The sequence below is a fragment of the Onychomys torridus genome, chromosome 5 (assembly GCF_903995425.1).
Source record: "Onychomys torridus chromosome 5, mOncTor1.1, whole genome shotgun sequence".
Taxonomy (NCBI): Eukaryota; Metazoa; Chordata; class Mammalia; order Rodentia; family Cricetidae; genus Onychomys; species Onychomys torridus.
The window spans coordinates 4,746,461-4,769,501 of NC_050447.1; the positions used below are offsets into that span (position 1 = coordinate 4,746,461).

A 23,041-nucleotide genomic window follows, 5' to 3' on the forward strand; every position below is an offset into this window, starting at 1 on the left:
GGAAGAGTCTAGGGAGGGAGCACTTCAGTATAGTGATTTTAATGATGTGCAGGGCTATTGGTATAGTCAGGACACACTGTGATAAAATCTAGTAGAAGGAACTTTGAGGAGAGCTTCATTTGTAAAGTGCTTGCCATGCAGACATGAGGATATGAGTTCAAATCCCCAGGATCCCTGTAGAAGCTAGGCATGGCAGCTTGTGCCTGTGACCTTGGTGCTGGGGAGCTAGAGACAGGCAGGCCTCTAGAGCTCTCTGGCCAGCCAACCTATCCAAATCAATGAGCTCCAGGTTTGGTGAGAGACCATGTCAAAAAATGAGTTACAAAGTCATGGAGTGAATGGGGAGTATGGAAATGGGTAATCTGAGTTACTTTTTTCCCCCAGAAGATTGGACCACACCACAATTCTAGACCATTCAGAAATCCTGAAGTGACAGCAGCCTGAGAGAGCTGTCCTCATCTTCCTATATCCAAGTCCCCGAATCTTGCTTGTGAGTCCAGTTCACTATCCTGGTTCAGTAAAGGAACATCCTTTGTTCTTCCTTCTCTCTGAGCTGTGGTGATTCTGATTCCTTGACATGAAGTCCACACCTTCCTACTCCTTAATCCTGGTTGGATATTTATGACCATGGGCTTCTAGTAGACTGTCAGAGGCTTCCTGTGGGTGGTGACTTGAAAGAAATGACCTCCATAGGCTCATAGATCTGAATACTTCATCATCAGGGAGTGGCACTATTTGAAAGGATTAGGAGGTGTGGCCTTGTTGGAGGAAGTGTTTCACTGGGGGTGGGCTTTGATGTAGAACTCTCAGCTACTTCTCTAGGCTCCTGCCTGTCACCATGCTCCCCACCATGATGACCATGGACTACACCTCTGAAACTGTAAGCAAACCTCAATCAAATGCTTTCTTTTATGAGTTGCTGTGGTCATGGTGTCTCTTCACAGCAATAGAGCAGTGACTAAGACACTTACCAACCAGTCTTGTCTTCAAGCCACCCTACCCTCTCCACTGCATATAAATATGATACAATAATCTCTTTATTATGTTATATTGTCTTTTAATAACTTCTCTTTGGTGCTTACTTCATTAACACACATCCTAAAATTAGATACAGAGATTAGCATGTTCCCTGCACAAGGATGACATGCAAATTTTGAAGAGTTCTATACATTAAGGAGAAAAGGAATTTCTTCTTTCCACTTGTTGGATAAAATCTGTATTTCTTACTGTTGTGCCCAAATCGCAAAACTCCCAAAAGACCATCATGGAGACTGAATGAATTCCATACATAAAAGCAAAGAGCCTTTATTTTCAAGCTTGGACTCTCTGTCTTATGCAGCAGTGAGAGCAGAGGGCCCAGAGCCCAGGCAGGGTGGGGTTTTTACCATAGCAGAGGTTGGGGTGAAGGGATTTCCAGGGTTCAGGACCCTGATTGGCTGACATTTGTCTAGGGTATAGGGAATGTTTGGAATGTCAGGTATTTCCTCTTAGATGCAGGCCCTCCCTGGGTGGGGTCAGCTTATGGCTTTTCCTGAGTGCAGATGTTGCCTGCCTGTGCTTCTAAGCCTGTCATGGCAGCTGTGTGGTCAAGCTGTTTTGTCCCCTCCTCTCCACACTTACATGGCACTTTCAGGTGGCCTAGTCTCCTATGTACTGTCCCTGGCCATCTGTCTGTTCACAATTACTGTACCCACTACACTGTGATCATCTGGATGTAGGATATACCTTTTCACGGGTTTGAATCCAGAATGAATAAAATGGAGAAAATGCGCTGAGTACATGCATTCATTTGTCTGTGTTTTCTGGTGATGCAATGTGACCAGCCACTTAAGCCACTGTGACCCCTCCATAAGCTCCTCAGTATATGTTTCTTCTGTATCCCAAAATCTAATCAATATTTATATGTATAATTCAGCTATCATTTGGCTTAAAAGGGCTTGTTGGGAAATGTTATCATTTATACTATTTTTGACAGAGAAAATATTTTGCTATTTAAAATAACCCTGGACTTTTGAATTATAACCTGTTTTTATGTTCAGGCTATCTGTATATTATTTCTCCTGCAGTTGTACATAAAATGTTTTTACATTCAAAAATAAAAAAGGAAAGAGAACAAATTTTGATGCTGTCTTGGTGACCAGCCTTAATCCAGCTTCACCCCAGGCTATAGTGCTAGTCTGTATCCATGTCTGCTCCCCTAACACACAGGCTGTCCCCAGGGAGACCTTTCCCTGAAACCATCCACCCTGTGAGGGAGGCACAGCTCTCCCTTCTGGGCAGGAATGTCAAGCTTCCCACTCCTCAGACTGGAGTCTTCAGAGCTGATTCCTGTTGAGAGGAACTGGGTGGGGATTGTTGTTGTATGATATGTTGTGTTCTGATAAATAAATCATAGGGCAGAGTTAGCCACTAGTTAACCATAGAGGCCAGGCAGTGGTGGCACACACCTTTAATCCCAGCACTTGGGAGGAGGAAGCAGGAAGATCAGGAGTTCAAGGACACCTTGGGCTACACAAGATTGAACCAGTCTAAAAGAAAACAAAGTCAGGCAATGTAGGCTCATGCCTTTAATCCCAGCACTAGGGAGGTGGAGACAGGAATATAAGGTGGGTGGAGACTGGATCTTGAACCTTCCATTCAGTCTGAGGATTCTAGAGGTAAATTCCTAGTGGCTGCTGCTCTGCTTCTCTGATCTTTCAGTTTTCACCCTGGGTGGGGGGCAGTTAATGCAATACAACATGTGAGAAGACTTGTAGACAGAAACCACATGATAATCTCAATACACGCAGGAAAGGCATTTGAAAAAGTTCAATATCTTTGGATATGGTGGTGCACACCTTTAATCCCAGCACTGACCCAGGCAGATCTCTATGAGTTTGAGGCTGGCCTGGTCTGTCTAGTGTTATTTATTAAGTGGTGCAATGTTATTCATTAAGCGGCTCTGTTTACTGTGTGAGAAAAGCTATGAAGTAAAAAAACCCACCAGAAGAGTTTATTAAGGGGAGGGAATAGGAAAGACGTGCATAGGCCTGTGGAATGACCATGCAGGAAGAGGGGGGAGGGATAAGTGGAACCCGCTTATAGGCTCCCCGCTCCCAACATGTGCAAATGTGTTTATGTAGCTGTGCCACAAAGTGCATGGATTATGTAGGATGTAGGCCCTGGGATGACTAAGCATCTTACCTGGCTACTGGACAACGCATGTGTGGTCATGTAGCTGGGGGTGTGGCTAGGAATTCTAACACCTAGTGAGTTAAGTGTCTAAGATTTGTTTTGTTTGTTTATTTTGTTTTTTTGAGACAGGGTTTCTCTGTGTGATTGTCCTGGAGTTCTGTAGACCAAGGTGGCCTCAAATTCATAGAAATCTGCCTGTCTTTGCTTTCTGAGTACTAGGAATAAAGACATATGTCACTACTGCCTGGTTGACTCTGTCTTAAAAAAAGAGAGAGAGAGAAAGAAGGAAATTCAATATCTCTTCCTGATAAAAGTCCTAAAGAATGTATCTTAACATAATAGCAAACCAATATTCAACAAGCACATACACACACAGACAAAAATTCAAAGCTATCATTGGCTACTGAGCAAGTTTGGGGTCAGCCTAGAATGTGTGAGACACCCCCCCACACACACACCGAAAACCAAAGCAATCCAGAATGTTACGGTTGAATGAAAAGTGTCTCCCACAGGCTCATGCTTCTGAACACTTGCTTCCTGTCTGGTGGAATTATTTTTGAAGATGTGGACCTGGAGGAGGTAGAGACCAGCTGAAGGAATCCTTGAAGTTTATAGCCTGGCTCAGCGATCTGCCCTGTCTCTGTTTTAATCTTCCCAGAAGTGAGCCCCCTCCACCGGCTCACAGTGTCCTGTCACTACTGCTGCTTCAATGGGTTGCGTCCCCTTCAGCCGTGGGTCAAAATAAGATTTCCTTCTCTCCTGTGCACTAGTCCTGCATTTTACCACAGTTAAGTGACTCACAAGGAAGCAGCTACAGAAATGGAAGTGTGTGATTGCAAACCAAGTCCAGTCGGCTACACTGCATGTCTGGGTTATTAGAACAGTTTGTACAGCTGCCTGTGATTGGCTAAGAATGGCCACTCATCACAGTAGGAGGTCACAATCTGTTTCAAGTGAGGTTGCAACCAAATATATGAAGCTTTTAGACCAAACCTAATGTAGTTGTAGAGACAGATTTATGCTAATCACTTCAATTAGTGAACTATTCAGAAGAGTCCCGGAACAGAGCCTGGAGTAGTTGCTGCCCCAGGTATTTTCTGAGTTATACTGAACTGTCACTATAGGTGAGGAGCCCGCCTGACTCTATTTTGGAGGCAGGGAGCCATGATGCTGTGTTGTTAAAAATAACTTTCCATAAGAGACGAGCTTCTATTTCTAAGTCTCTGCTTCCTGGAACCTGCCCTGCCCCTTGACTTGTTTCTGAGAATACCCTGACCCTCCCTAGTCACCCCAACCCTCCCTAGTCACCCCAACCTGCCCTAATCACATGGTGACCACGCAGTGACAGCTGTTGTTCTTTCTGTACTTCCTCCATGCTCCTTTATCTTGTGTAGATGAATGGTCTTATTAAATAAGAAACACAGAGCCAATGCAGAGTTGAAAGCCCAAGAGGTCAGAGCAATAGCTAAGAGCTAAAAGTCCTTTCTTACCCTTAACTGCCACTGCTGTCCTTCCCCTCAGCAAGAGGCCTACTTCCTGTATGTCTGTCCTTTTGTATTGACTTTCTGTTCTGCCTTCTCATTGGTTGTAAACCCAGCCACTGAAAGATCCCCTACAATAGCTTTAGCTTGACTGCTGTAACGCCATTTTGCAAGGCTTAAACATAAAGAACAGGATATCTGCAGTTCAGGGGAAGAAAGCCAAACAGGAGTTCATAACTATAGTCAGCCACCCGGCCTTGGGAGAGAAACTGTTGAGTCAAAACAGGATATCTATGATGGGCCACCTGGCCTTGGGGAATAGACAGTTGGGCTAGAAAAACACCACTGTGCCCTAGACAAGGCCAAGTCAGCCGCACACATCCAAATTCCGAGAATTAAGCATATGTCCCCAAGTTCACCCTAGTCTTATTTGAATCAACCAATGGGAACCCTGTAACTATGCTTCTTGCTTCTGTAACTGTGCTTCTGCCCCTGGGATCCTATAAAAAAGTCCCCCTTCCCCTAGGAAGGCGCGCAAGTCCTCCGAGAGACTTGTCGCCCCAGGTACCTGTGTATTCAAATAAACCCTCTTGCTGTTTGCATCTGATGGATGGTTTCGGCGTGTTCCTTGGGTTCGGGGTCTCTCCTGAAGGAAGATCCCCCCCCCCCCCCGGGAATCTTTCACCACATGACCTCCTTGTCACTGCCTGTCTGTACAGACCTCCAGGTCTTCTATGGTTGGTATTGAGATTAAAGTTGTGTGTCTCCATGCTGGCTGTATCCTTGAACATACAGAGATCTGCCTAGCTCTGCCTCCCAAGTGCTGGAATTAAAGGCATGGGCCACCACCACCCAGCTTCTGCTATGGCTTGCTATTATCTCTGACCCCAGGGCAACTTTATTTATTAACATCCAAATAAAATCACATTTCAGGCCCTCCTTAAAGGGCCTGAAGAGATGGGCTCAAGGGCTACTTTTGAACTTAACTTAGGATCTCTGGTGCACCCCAATAAAAATCAAGCTTGCTTCAAGTTTGGCTTGAAAATGCTGGTAGTGGTCTTCTTCTTGCATGGTGGGATTGACATAGGTAAGTATCATTTGCTGATTAATGCCCAAGATGCAGACAAAGCCACTTTAGCATCATTATAGGCTGCATTCTCATAATTATTTTTTAGAACGTTGCCTCATGCACATCAGACCATATTAAAGCAAATGCCCCGCCTGCTAATGGAGAAGTATTCCTGCATTGTTGTGTTTTTGAACTGAATTTAAGAAATTTTGACATAACTTGTTTTCAGAAAAGGTATAAAATGACTGAGTCATTTAAGAGTGGCCTTGATTAAAAACATCAGCATATAAACAAAACAAATGCTAATTTTCATTAATTTTAGACTGAACTATGTTAGTTAATTTTTAAATGTATTTGTTGTGTGAATGTGTGCACATGTTCCACAGCTTTCTCATGGAGACCAGAGGAAAACTTGTAGGGTTGGATCCCTCTCTCTACCATCTTTGTCCCAGGGATTGAACTCATGTCTTCAGGCTTGGTGGCAAGTGTCTTCAATCCAGTGAGCCATTTCACCAGTCCTGAAATATATCATCTACAAAAAAGCATGAATATAGGTGACATATCAATAAAAATCACAGACATCTTCTTTGTATGACATGTGAATGTCATTTATACTTACTGCTCTTTTGAGGCCACGTGGTTGTGCACACCTTTAATCCAGTGCTTGAGAGGCAGAAGCAGAAGCAGGTGAATCTTTTGTAAGTTTAAGACTAGCCTGTGCTATGTAGAGAGTTCTGAGCTGGCCAGGCTATGCAGTGATACCCTGTCTAAAAAACAAACCAAACGAACCAACCAAACAAACCCTTGGGAGTTTTTATTTAAAAGCAGTTGGCTGCCTTTTTAATGTATCTTAAAAGATTGAAAAGGCATCAGAAACTTCCAAATGGATCTGTAGCTCAATATTGGCAAAGGTTGCTTGCTAGAATCTCTTAGATAAAACAGCCTAAGCAAGGCCCAGGGGGCCTCAGCCTGGTGTTTATTCTTTGTTCTTTTCTAGAAAATATTGGCCTTCCAAAGCTAAGAAGGGTGCAGCTGTTTGCAGAAGTGAGAGGTATTTCAGTTAGCTAGCTGGGTATAGAGTGAAAAGACTTGGAGTCTCCTCCTGGTTTGCTTGAAATATTCTTGTGGTAGGTACATTTGTTCATTGAGTCAACAAGCCTATGGAGGGCCTGCTTCTCAGCAGGAAGGCTTCTGCCACTCAGTAGCTAAAGGACTTGGAACAACAGTGTTTTTGTCTTGGAGATTGTGTTTTCTAGTCTAAGCGGAGATATTAATCCATCATCTACAATGTGGCTGAGATGGCTAGATAACAGAGTGGATGTAAAACACAGTGTGCCCAGGTGCTTGTCTGACTCTTGACCAAACGGACAAGTTGATGAAAATGAGCTCAGGCTAAGGAGAGAGGCAGCTCTGCTTGCAAAGCTGGAGGGGATAGAAGACAGTTCCCAAAGTCTGCCTCACTCCTTGTTTGAGGTACAAGTTTTGTTTTATTTTAATTATGTGTGTGCATCTGTGTTGGTATATGCCTTTGTGTGCATGTGGTATGTAGGGGTGCCTGTGAATACCAGAGGCATAGTTCCCCAAGCAGCTGGAGTTACTGGGGACTCCAGCCTCCAAGAGCAAGGGACTTTTTAAGGTGATGTTCAAGGAAATGGGAACAAAGGGATGCAAATGAAATCAAGATTTTTTTTTTTTTTTTGAATTTCAGTCTGTAAGCATACCAGGGCTGACTGCTGATATGAGCTGGACCACCCAAGAAGCAATGACCAGTATCGATGACATTTTTAAGCTATGTTAATGGACCACAGGCTTTCTTCCACCTACATGCAAGAATGCAAGCTACTTAAAGGCTGTTGGTGTTCTCTGTGTTCTGTGAAAGTATTTGTGAGCTACTGTGTTAGCTATCCTCTAGGACTTTCAGTATGGAGTTAATGCTATTACACTGTGAACACAAAGAAGGTTTTAGTGACTATGAACTGCCAATTTACCATTCAGACCCCTTGCATCAATGGTGCTGTTAGTTATGAAAGAAAAACATGAAAGTTTTGTCTTTCTTGAGGAGAGAACATATATACTTCCCAAGTTTGAGAGCCCAGTATTATCTTCTACTGAACCCAGAAATTCAAAAAGAGCACAGAGATGTGACTAGACTTTTGGTAGACGTGTGGCCTGAGCCAACCTTGACAATTCCTAGAACATTTCAGCAGCCTCAGAGCTCTGCCTGCTCAGATACTAATGAAGGACCTAGTACTACAGGACCCTTCTTACCAGGAGGCTCTTCTCACCAACAGGATAGAGGAGGAAAGGTCTCACAGAAGACAGGAGAGTCTCTGCAGGAAGGGAGGAGCTGAGACACTTGTGTCCACAGGAAAAGAGAGGACGATTAAGCTGAAACCACCCAGGCCAGTCTTGAACTTACTGTGCAGCACAAATTAGCCTCGAACTCATGATCTTCCTGCCTCTTGAGTACTGGGTACAGGGGCTCCTGTCCTGAGACACCTCTGAGCAGATCTTCCCAGTTTGAAAGAAAACAGACATTAGGCTTAAGGGAGTTGAGTTGTAGCTGGGCTGTAGCTTTGTGGGCAGAGTGCTTGTCTAGCATGCAGGAACCTCTGGTTTTGTTTCCCAGCACTCAAAAAAATCAGACATGGCAGTCAACAACCACAATCCCAGCACTTGGGAAGTAGAGGCAGGAGGATCAGAAGCTCAAGGTCACCCTTGGCTACCTGAGGCATCTCAAAAAAACTTTATATAGAATATATTTATATAAAAGGTATACAGAGATATAAATTTAATATCTAATATTTAGTACACATTTATAGCATATGATATAATGTAATTATATCATATAAAATTAACACAAATGTCCTACTTATTTTTATATATTTATATGTTAGATGCTGTTTAAGTATAAATGTATATGCTATATTTATGTTATATCAAATATATTTATATTACATTTTAATATACACATGTAACATATAAAGTTTTTTTTGTTTTGTTTTGTTTTGTTTTGTTTTTCGAGACAGGGTTTCTCTGTGTAGCTTTGCACCTTTCCTGGAATTCCCTTTGGAGACCAGGCTGGCCTTGAACTCACAGAGATCCACCTGCCTCTGCCTCCCAAGTACCTGGATTAAAGGTGTGCGCCACCACTGCCCAACCATATAAAGATTTTATACACATATGCACACACACATACAAATATAACTGTAACAGGCCCCCAGAGCTTGACATGATTGACTCAATGATGGAAGTACCATTCAGGCCTTGAAACCCAGCGCATAGGCAGCAGTACCAGCCAAAAAAAGAACAAAGACCCAACCTATCAAATCTATAGTTCTGGGAAAGTCCCTAAATGAACTAACCTTGCTTTTTGGCTTCTGTAGTTCTGTGTCTGGCTAACTGTTCTTGCTAATAAGGCGTGTCAACCCCAGATGTCTTCATGTTTAAAAGCTCACTCTGAGAAAGGTTCAGGACTTCACTTGGGTTCCAAACACCCAGTGTAGTCACCAGCGGTCTACCAAAGGCTTTCTATTGGAATGAACTCAGGTCTGAGTAGTTTTCTCTGGTGGATACCCCACAGCAGGCACGTGCGCACGCACACATACACACACACACACACACACACACACATACATACACACACACAGCTGCAATACTGTCTGCTTCACAGATTGAATTCTTTTTCTTTTCTTTTCTTTTTTCTTTTTCTTTCTTTCTTTCTTTCTTTCTTTCTTTTTTTTTCTTTTTTTTTTTTTTTGAGATAGGATTTCTTTATTTCTTTGTGTACCTTTGGCTGTTCTGGAACTCACTCTGTAGACCAGGCTGGCCTCAAACTTACAGAGATCCACCTGCCTCTGTCTCCCAAGGGCTGGGATTAAAGGTGTGCAACATCACTACTCAGCAAAGATTGACTTCTTAGGGGAGCACTGGAATGGAGAATTATGTTAGAGGATTCAGGCACAGATATTATAAGATCTTATAATGTTCTTTCCTACTGGTAGTTTTATGCCACTATGAAGAAGCTACTGTGTGTACAGGTTGACTGCGTGGCAAGGATTTTGATCATCTACAGTGAATTCTCTAACATTTTTCCTCACATGTGGCTTCTCTCTACCTAGATGCCAATAATTTATAAGGAGTCTGTGTAGCTTGAGTCTTTTCAACATCAATGTACTTCAGTTGTATGTTTGGACTCCTGGAGCAATGCTAGGTCTCAAGTGTTCCCATGTTTTAGAAGCTGATATCAGTGAGAGGAAAAACAAGAATGTGAAGTAAAGTAAATTGTCAGGGACCACAGTAAAGTAAGCATCAGGCCATTTGACTTCAGCATAATAATCAGAGTGTAGCAAGGCCCCAGACTTTAGTAGGCTCCCAGACACAACTGATTCCATGATGGAAGTGGCTGGCATTCAGGCTGTAAAGCTCAGCATGTGGACAGTACCACCTGTCAAAAGGAAAACAAAGACATGATCCATCAAAGGCCATAGTTCAGGGAACATCCCTAACTCTGCCTTTGGTTTCTGTAGTTCCATTTCTGACTAACTGTTATTGCTAATGGAACATGGTTTTTGTACTTAAATGCCCACCCTGAGAAAGGCCCATGGCTACACTGGGATCCTGGTGTAGCTACTGACTGGCTAATAAAGACTTTCTATTGGCTTAAACTCATGTCTGAACAGTCTTCTCTGGTGGACATCCCACAACAGAGCAGATAATTAGATTTCCCTCTGTTTAAATATTTAAATTGCAGCAAGAAGAAATCCTGATGTGTTTCAAGTTTCGGTAGAAAATTAATGTGTCTATGAAGGAACTTACCTAAAAGCATTCATTTCTGCAGGGAGCAGTGAATGCCTACAATTCCAGCTCTCAAGATACTGGGGCAGAAAGATTTTGAATTTGATGTCAGTCTAAGCTTAGATGCAGAGACCTTATCCCAAAACAAACAAACAAACAAACAAACAAACAAACAACAACAGCAAAAGCAAAACTGTGGTTGGGAGTTTTCTCCAGTCCCACTCAGACCTGCAGCCACTCAGACCCAAATAAACACACAGATGCTTATATTATTTAAACAGTTTGGTATAATGGTTCAGGCTTCTTGCTATCTAGTTCTTATATCTTAAATTAACCTATCTCTATTAAGCTATAAGTTGCCAAGTGGCTTGTGGCTTACTGGTACCTTACATCTTGCTTCTCATGGTGGCAGCAGCTGGCAGCATCTCCTGACTCAGCCTTCTACCTTTCACAATTCTCCTCTCTCCTTATCCTGCCTACTGGCCAATCAGTGTTTTATTTATCAATCAATCAATCAGTGCAACACATTCACAGCATCCCCAACACTTCCCCTTTTCTTTTTTTCAAAAGGGAAGTTTTGACTTTAACATAGTAAAATTACATATAACAGAACAATTATCAAGCAAGAATTACAGTTACAATACCTAGTCTATTTATAATATCTAGTCTATTTGTATTTGGCAAAATTAAAGAAGATATTCTCTCTATCCTATATTTGTGAGTCTAAGGTTTCATATCTAACTTATCTTTTATCACAATTAAGGAAATTATAACTATCTAGTGTTTAACTACATCAAAGAACTCAGAAGGCTCTAATATACCTGAGAAATGGGAGAAGGACACAAATAACTTTCAAGAGTCTTGTGAGAGTAGACAGCGACAGCTGGCAGCCTGGACAGTCACCTAATGTTCCTTTGTAAAGTTGGGGCATTTGTCTTCAGCCCACAGGTCTACAGTCTCTCAGTCACTTCCTTCTGTGTCCTGTAGAATGTCTGGCAGTTTTCTCTGCAAAGCAGGAACCTAAAGGACCATTTTGCCAAGCAAAGTTCAATGGTCACCTTCCTATGAGTCCTGCAAGTCCAGTTGATACATTTTTTTTCAAGCAGTCCAGGTAAGAACAGTTTCTTGCCCAAATGGCTATTTTTGACAAGAAGAAGATAAACTCCATATAGAGTGTCTTCTATGCCCATTCTCCTCTCTGAAGTAAATCAGTGATGCCAAAAGCAGACATGTCTCACTGTCCAGAAAGTCTAAATTTTAAAACATTTTAATTCCATATTCTGTAGGTCTTTGAAGTGTTTGAAACTTACCTATCTAATTGAATTATGTCTATGTATACCTAGAAAACTTAACATGGCTATAAGTTTCACTATCATAGAAGACTAATTATTAATCTATACTTTTTAATTACCCATTACAATCCAAATAAGTTACATAAACATAATGCCTTAAACAAGAGTAGAAATATATATATAATAACAAAATTAAGTTTAAAGTTTATCAATAAACCAAAATCTATACCAATGTAAAACATTTAAACAAGTTGCTCTTTAAAAGTAGGTTCAACAATCTAACCTTTTATCCTATCATATCTATATCTTATATTTCTATATCATATCACCCTTTCTTCTTTTAGAAAGGTATTGACTATGACCAATAACAATTTGTAACCAATAACCTAAACAAAGACAAACATCCATAATTTAATTTTTGGGAATATGGGCATAGTTTTTTTAGGCTACTTTCTGCTGGATGAGGGTGCTGTATTCTTATGGGAACATATAGAAAATTTTAGGATTAGGGAGTAGTCTGTGAGACTGTATTGTCTGAGCCAGTTGCCTTGAAACCATTCTGGATGTTGGATCATCTGGGCCACGGTGTCATCGGAGACCTTTCAGGTGGTCTTGGCTGGTCAAACCTGATGTATCTTAATCTGGAACAAATCCATAGCCTCTGGCTTTCTGTGGAAACAAAAGCAGAGCCTCCTTTTCAAAGCAACAATCCCTTAGATCCAATTTTTGAAGTCAAGGTACCTTTAAAATATACATATTGGTTTAACTGAGCAGTCTTTACAAACAAATGTCTTTCTGCAGTTAAAAATCCCAAAGATAACACAATCCAGATTCTCTGTGTGATAGCCATTTTTACTTGGCTTATTTTTTTTATATTACTTTTTCTTTTTCTTTAAAGACTTTATTTTTTAAAACTATCTGCTTTTTTTTTTTTTAAAAAAGATTTATTTATTTATTATGTATATAGCATGTATGACTGCAGGCCAGAAGAGGGCACCAGATCTCATTACAGATGGTTGTGAGCCACCATGTGGTTGCTGGGAATTGAACTCAGGACTTCTGGAAGAACAGTCAGTGCTCTTAACCTCTGAGCTATCTCTCCAGCCCCCCCCCCCCCCCGCTTTTTTTTTTTTTCCAAACTAGCAAAAGCTATATCCACCCTGCAGCATACTGCGCAGCTTGGAATCTGCCATGTTGTATGCAGGTCAAGCCTGTATGCCAGGAACCCACCATAGAGTAGCTTAAGTCCACATGTTGTGGCGTCTAACCACCTGCATGAGACATGAAGTAGGAATCTGTTTTTTGCTCAGTTTAGAATTTCTTATTAAGTATTCTCAGATTTTAGGTGGAGACACAAGCCACTGGGCACCATTTGTAGTTGGAGTTTTCTCCAGTTCCATTCAGACCTGAAGCCAGTCAGACCCAAATAAACACACAGATGCTTATATTATTTATAATGGTTCAGGCTTCTTGCTATCTAGTTCTTATATCTTAAATTAACCTATCTCTATTAATCTATAAGTTTCCACAGGGGCTTGTGGCTTACTGGTACTTACATCTTGCTTCTCAAGGCAGCAGCGGATGGCAGCATCTTCTACTCAGCCTTCCACCTCCCAGAATTCTCCTCTCTCCTTATCCTGCCTACACTATACTTCTGCTTGTCTACTGGCCAATCAGCATTTTATTTATCAATCAGTCAAAGCAACACATTCACAGCATCCCCAGCACTTAACAAACAACAATAAAATAACAAGGGCTGGTCATGCTCTTCTGTGACAAACTGCTTGCTTTTCTTGCCCAGGTTTTAAATTCTATCTCCATCACTGCAAAAACCTGAAGCCAAATCCCTTCGCATTCCCAGGCTGGGCATTTTATCAGCCAACCCTCCCTCCGGGAGGCAGAGCCAATACCAGGGCTCTCTGGCAAGCAAGATATTTGCTTTGCAGAATGAAATGAGTGAAATTATCTAAAATCTGAAAACCTTAACAAAGTCTTATGACAAAGGCATATTTTTTCTTTTGACCATTTTCCTGTATTCAAGGAGAGAAAAACTCCTCCCACAGCGGACAATTACTTAGCTTAACTTCTTTTTATTGCTGCTGAAGAAGTTAAAAAACAAAACCAAAAAACATTGCCTAGATAACTGCAAAAGTCAGGAAAAGGGGAATGTCAGCCGGGTGTAGTGACACATGCTCTTAATCCCAGTGCTCAGGAGGCAGAGACAGGGGGCTCTTTTGTGAGTCCTAAACCAGCCCTGTCTACAGAGCCGGTCCTAGGACAGACCAGGCTACACAGTACACTGCTCCCAGTCTCAAAAGAAAAGAAAAAAATGATGAAAGAATGGGAAGCCCAACTATTCTGTTGATGTAATGACACAGCAGCAACCCTATAGAAGTATTATTGAAAGGGATATTTCTGTTAAGCACTTTAAAAATTCCATGCGTGATGACTATGCTTGAAGAGGGGTGCCATGGATTATTGGCGGGTTGTTTTCTACTGGCGCAGACACAGCACTTCACAGCCACAAACCCTGGCAGGAAACAGCAATGGCCACCAGGTGGCGCTGCAGTTCCACAGCGGAATCAGGCTTGGCTCCGAGGAATCCAGGAATGTCCGGGTGCTGTGGCATTTCAGCTTTTGAAAGTGGAAGGAAATATTTCAAAGGGAAAAAGAAAAAACTTTACGGAAAATAATCCCAAATTTACTACGACTTAGAGATTGGCTATTTAGGGAAAAAATAATATCCAAGAGGGTGGCTGCAGAACTTCCTGGAGAAAAAAGAGCCTTAAACTCACTCAGTTCTGCCTATTGGAAGGACTTCCCTGGTGGACAAAGAAAAGATTAAAAAATCCTTTTGAAAGTTCGTTTCCTATACAATCTTGTTGTTGATGTATAATGCTATTTTTAAATTTTATTTATTTATTTGTTTGTTTGTTTATTTATTTATTTGTTTTTTTCAGACAGGATTTCTCTGTGTAGCTTTGCGCCTTTCCTGGATCTCGTTTTGTAGTCCAGGCTGGCCTCGAACTCACAGAGATCCTCCTGGCTCTGCCTCCTGAGTGCTGGGATTAAAGGTGCGCGCCACCACAGATGGTTCACCCGTTAAAGGCTAGGCTCACAACCAAAAATAATGCTATTTAAAAAAAGCCCAAGATAGGGTATATTTATTAAAAAACAAAACAAAACAAAACAAAAACCCTAAACACTTCAACTTTTTTTTCAAAGCATTTTTTTCCTTTTCTTTTTTTTCAAATGTCAATATTTACGACCAGGGGTTGTGGGAAATGTTACCTAGAACTGTAAAAGCCAGAGTTGATCTCGGTCTCCCCCTGGGGAGCTGAGCCTGGGTGCCAGAGAGCAGTGTGTGGCTGGAGGAACCTTCCCTCTTGGCAACCTATGGAGAACGAACCTTTTGAAGTGGGAGAAAATGGTGTTCTCTGCTGTCTATGTGGACGCCTCCAGATGAGCGGTGGGCCAAGTTTCTGTCTATCCTGTGCTGTGAAAACAATGCGGCCTGAGCGAAGACAGTAAGAGCGGAGCCAGTCTACGCAAGTGAGTGTGGGGACTCTCTGAGGCACACAAACCCGAATTTCTGATTGGTGCTTGAGGATTTACAGTGTTTATTCAGTGCTCAACAAAGCTAAGACCATATCATAAAATATCAGTAAATTGTGGTGCTTATATTTACTTTGAAAATTTTTTAACCCTTTAAGATGATGGGGAATAAAAAACATTACTTTTTAATCTGAATAATTTGTTACCTTTCAAGCTGACTATTGATAGGGTGTGAGACAGAAATTAAGCCATACTTAGGTTGACTAGGAGGAACTAGGAAGTAGTGCCAGTATGTTAGAGCCATTAACAACAACAAAACAGTAGAAACACTTCAAAAAAAGGTCACAGGGAAATAGTCTCTAAGGTCAAATGAAAAGTCTCACCCCCACCCCTGTTTCACATGAAGGGCCCCCTCCTTATTCTTCCTTTGATTTAAATCTGTAACCTTTTGCCCTTTAGATGTTTAAGTGTCTGGTGTTATTTTACTACACATCATGATTTTTTTCTTTGTTCTATGTATTTTAGCAGTTCTTTTTTTAGCTTGCTTTATTTTTAAATGTCCCACCCAAACACTTAACTGGTGTCCAAAACCTTGCTGTATAAATAACAGGATAAAAATTCATAGAACATTTTATTTTCCTAGGTCAGGAAGTAATTGTCCTGTTTCATTTTTGGAAAAGTACAAGAGTTGTTGAGATTAGTGAAAAAGCAGTTAGAAGGAATGACAGCCTCTGCTTTGGCAGAAGCAAACGAGGGTCCAGAAGATGCTCTGTCATTTCCTGAACGCGTGGGCCTTTGCCTTCCCTCAGTGTAGGTGACGCTCTCTCCCTGGCCAGAGGCTGCACTGTGAGCTCTTTCGATGCTTGTTTCCTGGAAGGCCCTGGAAACATTTAACCCAGAGATGCAGAGAGCATAGAATTTGTAGCAGATTCAGCCCTTAGCATTTGATAATGTCCAGTGTGTAGTATGCCCTTCTGCCTTTTCCTTATTGGTAGAAAAACCAAGAAACAAAACACAAGTTTATCTTTATATATGCGTTTATGAGTGTCTTAACACAGAATGTGTATAAACTAGTATGTACAATATCTAACGTTTCTAGTATATGCCTTCCTTTGTAGGTGGGCACTTGTGGCTCTAGGGTCTCACACATGCTGTTTCATAGCTATTAGCTGCTCTGAGGACATCAAGGATTGACCTGTCCCTCACAATCAATGGCTATAAACCAGGAACAGAAACTTGCCAGTTGTTGATAATGGTCAGAAGGATGGGGCCTTGTAAGTGGATATTTCCTGTCCTGACTGCCTTGTCCCAAATAACCAACTCAGGGGCTGACTATGAATTATAAATGCTCGACCGATAGCTCAGGCTTTTTACTAACTAACTCTTACACTTTAAGTTAACCCATATTCCTTATTTACTCTCTGTCATGTGGTGGTATCTTTATTAGCATGGCATATTCATCTCCTATTCCCTCTGTGTCTGACTGGTGACCCCTGACTCTGTCCTTCTCCTTCCCATCATCCTTAGTTTGGTCACCCACCTATACTTCCTGCCTGATTAGTGGCCAATCAGTGTTTATTAAACCACTTTGAGTGACAAATCTTTACAGTGTACAAGAGGATTATTCCACAGCATTTCCTCCTTTTTGTACAATTAAAAAGGAAGGTTTTAACTTTAACATAGTAAGATTATATACAACAAAAACAGTTATCAAGTAAGAATTACAGTTACAATATCCAAGCTATTTGTATTTGACAACATCAGAAAAACATTTAATTATCTCTTCTATCTTGGTGAGTCCAAAGTTTTATATCTAATTTACCTTTTTATCATAACTAAGAAAAACTGTAACTATGACTATCTAGTCTTCAACTCCATCAAAGACTCCAGAAGGATGAAATGTTACCTAATGGCAGGTATATCAGGCTGCCTGGACAAGTCACCCAAAGTTTCTCTGGAATATTGGCCACCTATCTTTGGCCTACAGGCCTAGCATATCTGACAGACTTTCTTGAGGCAAGGCCAGTTTCTTGTCCATATGGCTAAATTTTGCCATAGAGAAAATAAACTCCATGTGGAGTTTGTTTGATGCTCAACATCTTCTCTGAAGTAGTTTGGTGCTGCCAGGAGAAGACATGTCTCACTGTCATGAAAAGCCTTACATTATTAAACATATTAATGCTATATTCTATAGGAATTTGAAGTGTTTGAAGACCATTTATCCACCTAAATATATCTGTGTATACCTAGAAAACGTACCTAACATGACTGTAAGTTTGACTATTATAGATGATTAAGTAGTAATCTGTATTTCTTAATTCTACATTACAGTTTTAAAGGCACTGAATAAGCACAATACCTCAAACAAGAGTAGAAATATACATATAGTATAACAAAATTGAATTTGTATCAATAAACCAAAAATCCATACTAGTGTAAAATATGTAAGATTAACACTTGAGTTTGGATTAAAGTAGATTCAATAATATACCCTTTTATTCTATTTCTATATACCTCCTTTTCTTTTTAGAACAAGATTCCTGAATCTAATCTTTGTTTAGCTTTCTCCCATAACAACTTGTAACAAACTCCCTAAACAATGACAGTCATCCATAATCTATATTTTGGGAATGTGGGCACAGTTCTCTAGACTACTTCCTGTTGATTGGGGGTACTGGTAATATTTGGGGGATCCTGAGAAAATTTATGATTATGGTTAAGTCCTGACTGGAGTGTTCTGTGAGGCTGGATCATCTCAGCCAGCAGCTTTGAAGCTGCTCTGGGTGCAAAACTCAGAGGAAACTGCAACAGAGGCACTCTGAGGCACTGGATCATCTGGGCCATCTGTTCCCATCAGAGATTTTTCAGGGGGTCTTCCTTGATCAAACATGATTTTTCTTTTTTTAAAAAATATTTTGCCAGGCCGTGGTGGTGCACAGCTGTAATCCCAGCACTCAGGAGGCAGAGGCAGGAGGATCTCTGTGAGTTCGAGGCCAGCCTGGTCTACAGAGCTAGTCCAGGACAGGCTCCAAAGCTACAGAGAAACCCTGTCTTGAAACCCCCTCCCCCCAAAAAAATTAAAATTCATTTATTTTTATTTCACGTACATTGGTGTTTTGCCATGGGTGTTGGGTCTCAGGAACTGGAGTTACAGACAGTTATGAGCTGCCATGTAGGGGCTGGGCATTGAACCAGGGTCCTCTGGAAGAGCAGTCAGTGCTCTTAACCACTGAGCCATCTCTCCAGCCCCTAAACCTAATTTTTCTTAACCCAGAATGAATCCACAACTTCTCATTTCTTTTGGAAACAAAAGTATAACCTCTCTCCCAATGAAACATACCTTTTGACTTAAATTTTGAAGTCAAGATAATTTTAAAATATATAGCAGTTTTCATAATCCAAGGTCTCTTAACAGACAAAAAAATTAAAGGCAACACAATAATATACTTATCCATATACATAATCCAGACTTTCTGTATTTCCATCTTTGCATGGCTTATTATATTTTTTTAATCACTCTATTTCTTTTTTAAGGACTTTCTCTACCCTTTTTATTTTCTCTCCCAAGCTTGCATATATATTTAAATACACTGTAAAACATTTAGAAGATTTTTTTTTGGTCTGAATCTGTCTTTACTACATATCTCTAACTTTTGCTGACTATGTGAGTCTTTAAACTGCTAAGTGGCATGGCTAGGACCCAAGGATGCCTCGTTTCTTGGTTTTTTTGAGAGGCTAGTCTTATGACAGATGTATGTTTACTGCCAGCTCTGGGAGCCATGTTTACCACCCTAGCTCTAGGAAGTTTTTGGGGCCATGCCGCCACCAAATAGTGTGCCACCTTCTGCTCATAGACTCCATTTAAGTGTTTGGTAGCAGGGCCTCTTAAAAGAGCCACATGGTTATTTACATTAACGCTGAATCAGGAAGCCAGCTTTCCTCACCCACCCCCTCCCATACAGGATTTCTTTGTGTAGCTCTGGCTGTCTTGGAACTCACTCTGTAGACCAGGCTGGCTGTGAACTCACAGAGACCCACCTGCCTCTGCCTCCCTAGTGCTCCGATTAAAGATGTATACCACCACCTCTAGGCTAGGAAGCTGTCTCTTAGAGGAGCTATGCCTTGCTCGAGGCCAGCAAAGAGTCTACCTGGAAAAAAACAAAACAAAACAAAACAAAACAAAACAAAACATCATCAACAACAACAACAAAAATGGTTACCAAGAAGCTGAGTTTGACTCCATTTTTGTGTCTTTAGAATCCTTTTTTGAGCTTTGTTAGGTCCTATGTGGGAATTCTGGCTAAATGTTTGGACCAGAGGAACCAGAAACAGGAAGTACTGTGGCTGCTCCCCTGCTTCGCTAATCTTTCAGGTTTTTACCTCCAATATCTTGATCCTGATTTTTTATTGATAAGATTAGTTAGATTTATGCATCATGGCCTGACTTGTGCCTCTGTCTTGTGTGGGCGGTACTGCCAGGAGTTTGTAAGATTATATTTTAGTACAAGGGTTTCTTTATGAGTTAATTCAAATGGCCTGTTTTTAATTTAAAACTTTTAATATTTACTTATTTTATGTGTGTGAATGTTTTGCCTGTATGTATGTGCACCACAACATGCCTAGTGCCTGAGGAGGCCAGAAGAGGGCATCAGATCTGGAACTGGAGTAGAGACAGTAATGAACTGCCTTATGGGTTCTGGGAATCAGTCCCAAGCCCTCTGCAATAACAGCAATGCTCTTAACCTCTGAAACATCCCTCTGCTCCTATTTCAGACTCTTTTGAAAACAGTTAGCACAATAGTCTGAGCCCACTGCCCACTCTCATCTGCACAGAAAGATGGTCGGAGGACATTCCAGCACCTTTCCATTGATTGCATCCAATCATTGTGCTTTTCTTCTACCCCAATCATAGACATGCTTGACAGAATTAGTACCGGAAACAAGTCTCTGAATGCACGTGTGTGAATGCTGCTGGGTGGAGTTCCTCCTTTGATATTTTGTTCATATGCATATGTATATTTATGTTTAATTTTAATTATTATTTATGGATAACACAAATCATACACATGCTTATATGTATCAGTTGTGCAATATGACTTGGTTTTGATGTTGTATATTCATGTATGTTTTAAGGATGCATTTGAAGGTTTTCTACTTCTGTTCAGTCCAAAAATGGAGTTACTAGATAAAATTGGATTCTACACTATGCTGAAAAAGAGCCAACTCCCTTTAGCCAACTAGTAATAATTTAGTGTGTGAAAATCAAGCAAGGTTAAAAATAGCCCATTTTTCTTAGGAAAGAAAAACCCATATATTCAAATTAATGTCATCTTATTAGAGAAGTTGCTTTGGAAGGTTAAAGACTTGTGTCAACAGTTCTGCTGCAGTTCTAGATATTTCCAGGTCTTCTTTTGGAATCACTTTTAATGTTAGCAAGGGAACCCTGTTAGCAGTGTGCCCACAGTCCCGGCATGTGGAATTCTGAGGCACAAGGAGCTTCGAGCCAACGTGGCCTATAGGCCTTGCCTCTGTCTCTGTCTCTGCCTGCCTCTCTCTTTCCATCTCCTCTTTCTCTCTCCCTCTGCCCCCTCCTCTCTCATGAACACTCCCCTACACACACTCACTTGCATGTGTGCAACACACGAAGAGAAACCAGAAGAAGGAGGAGGAGAAAAGCAGGGTTTCCTTTTAACAGTCTTGTATTTAGACTGAGCAGTTTCATTTCCTGACTGGAGCTCCAGAGCTGCTTTGAAATTCCTTAGCAGGTTACTGATGACTTATCCTGGACATCATTCATGTGTGTGGGCAAATTTAGGTAGATTTGTTCAAACTAAGTGGCACTGTCTAGTAGTCACATCTTTTCCATGGAAATATCTGTGGCATGAAATGAGGGTTCTCATAAAATAGTTGTGATTATTTAAAAGGTGGTATTGTGTTCCCCAAAATATTGTGCACCCTAATAAACTTATCTGGGGTCAGAGACAGAACAGCCACAATATTAAACGAAGAGGTTAGGCAGTGGCAGCACACACCTTTAATCCTAGCATTCCAGAGGCAGAAATTTGTCTGGATCTCTGTGAGTTCAAGGCCACAAGGATACAAGCAAGCATGGTGACCCAGCCTTTAATCCCAGAAATTGAGCCTTTAATCCCAGGGAGTGAAGGTAGAAAGCACGAAGGTATATGAGGTGTGAGGGCCAGAAACTGGTCAAGCATTTGCCTGGTTAAGCATTCAGGCTGTGAGAAGCAGTTCAGCTGAGATTCATTCTGGAAGAGGACTCAGAGACTTCCAGTCTAAGGAAACAAGACCAGCTGAGGAACTGGTGAGGTGAGAGCTTGTTCTGCTTCTCTGATCTTCCAGCATTCACCCTAATACCTGGCCTCAGGTTTGATTTCATTAATAAGACCTGTTAAGATTCCTGCTACAGGAAGCCATTGTGAGTTTAACTAGAGTCTGTTGAGTTCCGTTACACAGTCCAGAAACTTCTGATGGGAAAGAACATTGCATAGCCTTCTTGCCAAGATGAAACTTCGATGTTCCTTCACCCTCATGTGGATTTTGTTATTGAGTCACTGTAGCCCTTTGTATATGATTAAATCTAAGTGAGTCATCACAGGATAAAGGTGGGAAGACTGGGGTCCATATTGGGAAGCAGAAGCAGAAGCAGGAATACAACATGAACCTGTTTGAGGAAGAGTCCAGACTTCATGAATAGAAGTAGTTAGAGACAGAGGTGAAAAGATTTGCAATGTTTTTGCGTTTGGCTATTAGTAAAAAAGAGAGAGATTGGTATTAATAGAGAAGCTAAAATAAAACAAATCAACCACCACAGTCTTTGCTTCATGACCTTCGTCAGACCAAGTAACACCAGGAGTTGAGAGCAAGTGAGATCTAGACACTGGCTGGGACCCCGGAACAGGCCTCCGGGGCTGCAGTGCTGGGAGATCCTCCTTGGCCCCCACAGTTCTGAGGCAACCATTTGCAGACTCTCCAGATCCACGATGCCAAGCTCCTCCTTTCTCATCTAACTTCCGAAGATTTGAAGTTTTGGTGGGCCACCCTCCAAGTTCATCTTCCCAAATCTGTGTGCACTCATTCTGTGCATCGGCCTCTAGCAACCGGTGTCTGAGCAAACCTGGGAACTTGGTTCCTCCACCATGAGTATGGCATCATGTATGACTCACAAGGGGCAGACATTTTCTTCTGGAAAGGATTTCTGTAATTGATGTGGTTATCTTTTTTTTTCTTCTGTAAATGTGTTTCTTTTAAAATAAAATCCATGAATAATTTATGCCTCTGCCAAAGATGGCTTTTGTCCTTGCTTTTATCCTTAGTAAGTTAGTAAGTGTCTTGCATAAACACCATTGGGCCTCAGGCTATGTGACCTTAAGACCAACGTGGTCTTGCTAGGTCACTTTCTGGGAAAGAGGGCCTCCCTGAGGGGACAATGGCCTCCTGACCTGCCCTCACATTCTCAGCTCTGACCTGAGGCTAGCTGTGACCAATGTGGAACTCCATTGAAAGAGTTAACTACACAGACCAGATTTTCTGGAGCAGATGAAACAGATGTGTTATCTAAATCTTGGTAAACAGTTGGGCAGAAAATTGAGATTTTCATGATAGCCCCCCCCCGCAATATTTCTATAACAAAAGCAGTTCTACTTCTTATTTTT

The 23,041-nt window shown here is 41.3% G+C and overlaps 1 protein-coding gene and 1 pseudogene across 1 annotated transcript in view; one reads left to right on the forward strand and one right to left on the reverse strand.

The window, feature by feature from the left end:
- The first annotated feature begins 1,074 nt into the window (after positions 1-1,074).
- LOC118584910 lies at positions 1,075-1,173 on the forward strand (annotated as a pseudogene).
- A 5,054-nt stretch (positions 1,174-6,227) lies between these two features.
- Ednra (endothelin receptor type A) overlaps positions 6,228-23,041 on the reverse strand; it is a 98,586-nt gene continuing 81,772 nt past the window's right edge. The window contains exon 9 of the mRNA XM_036188072.1: positions 6,228-6,256. The gene's annotated coding sequence lies outside the window, so the exon portion shown is untranslated. The remainder of the gene's footprint in view (positions 6,257-23,041) is intronic.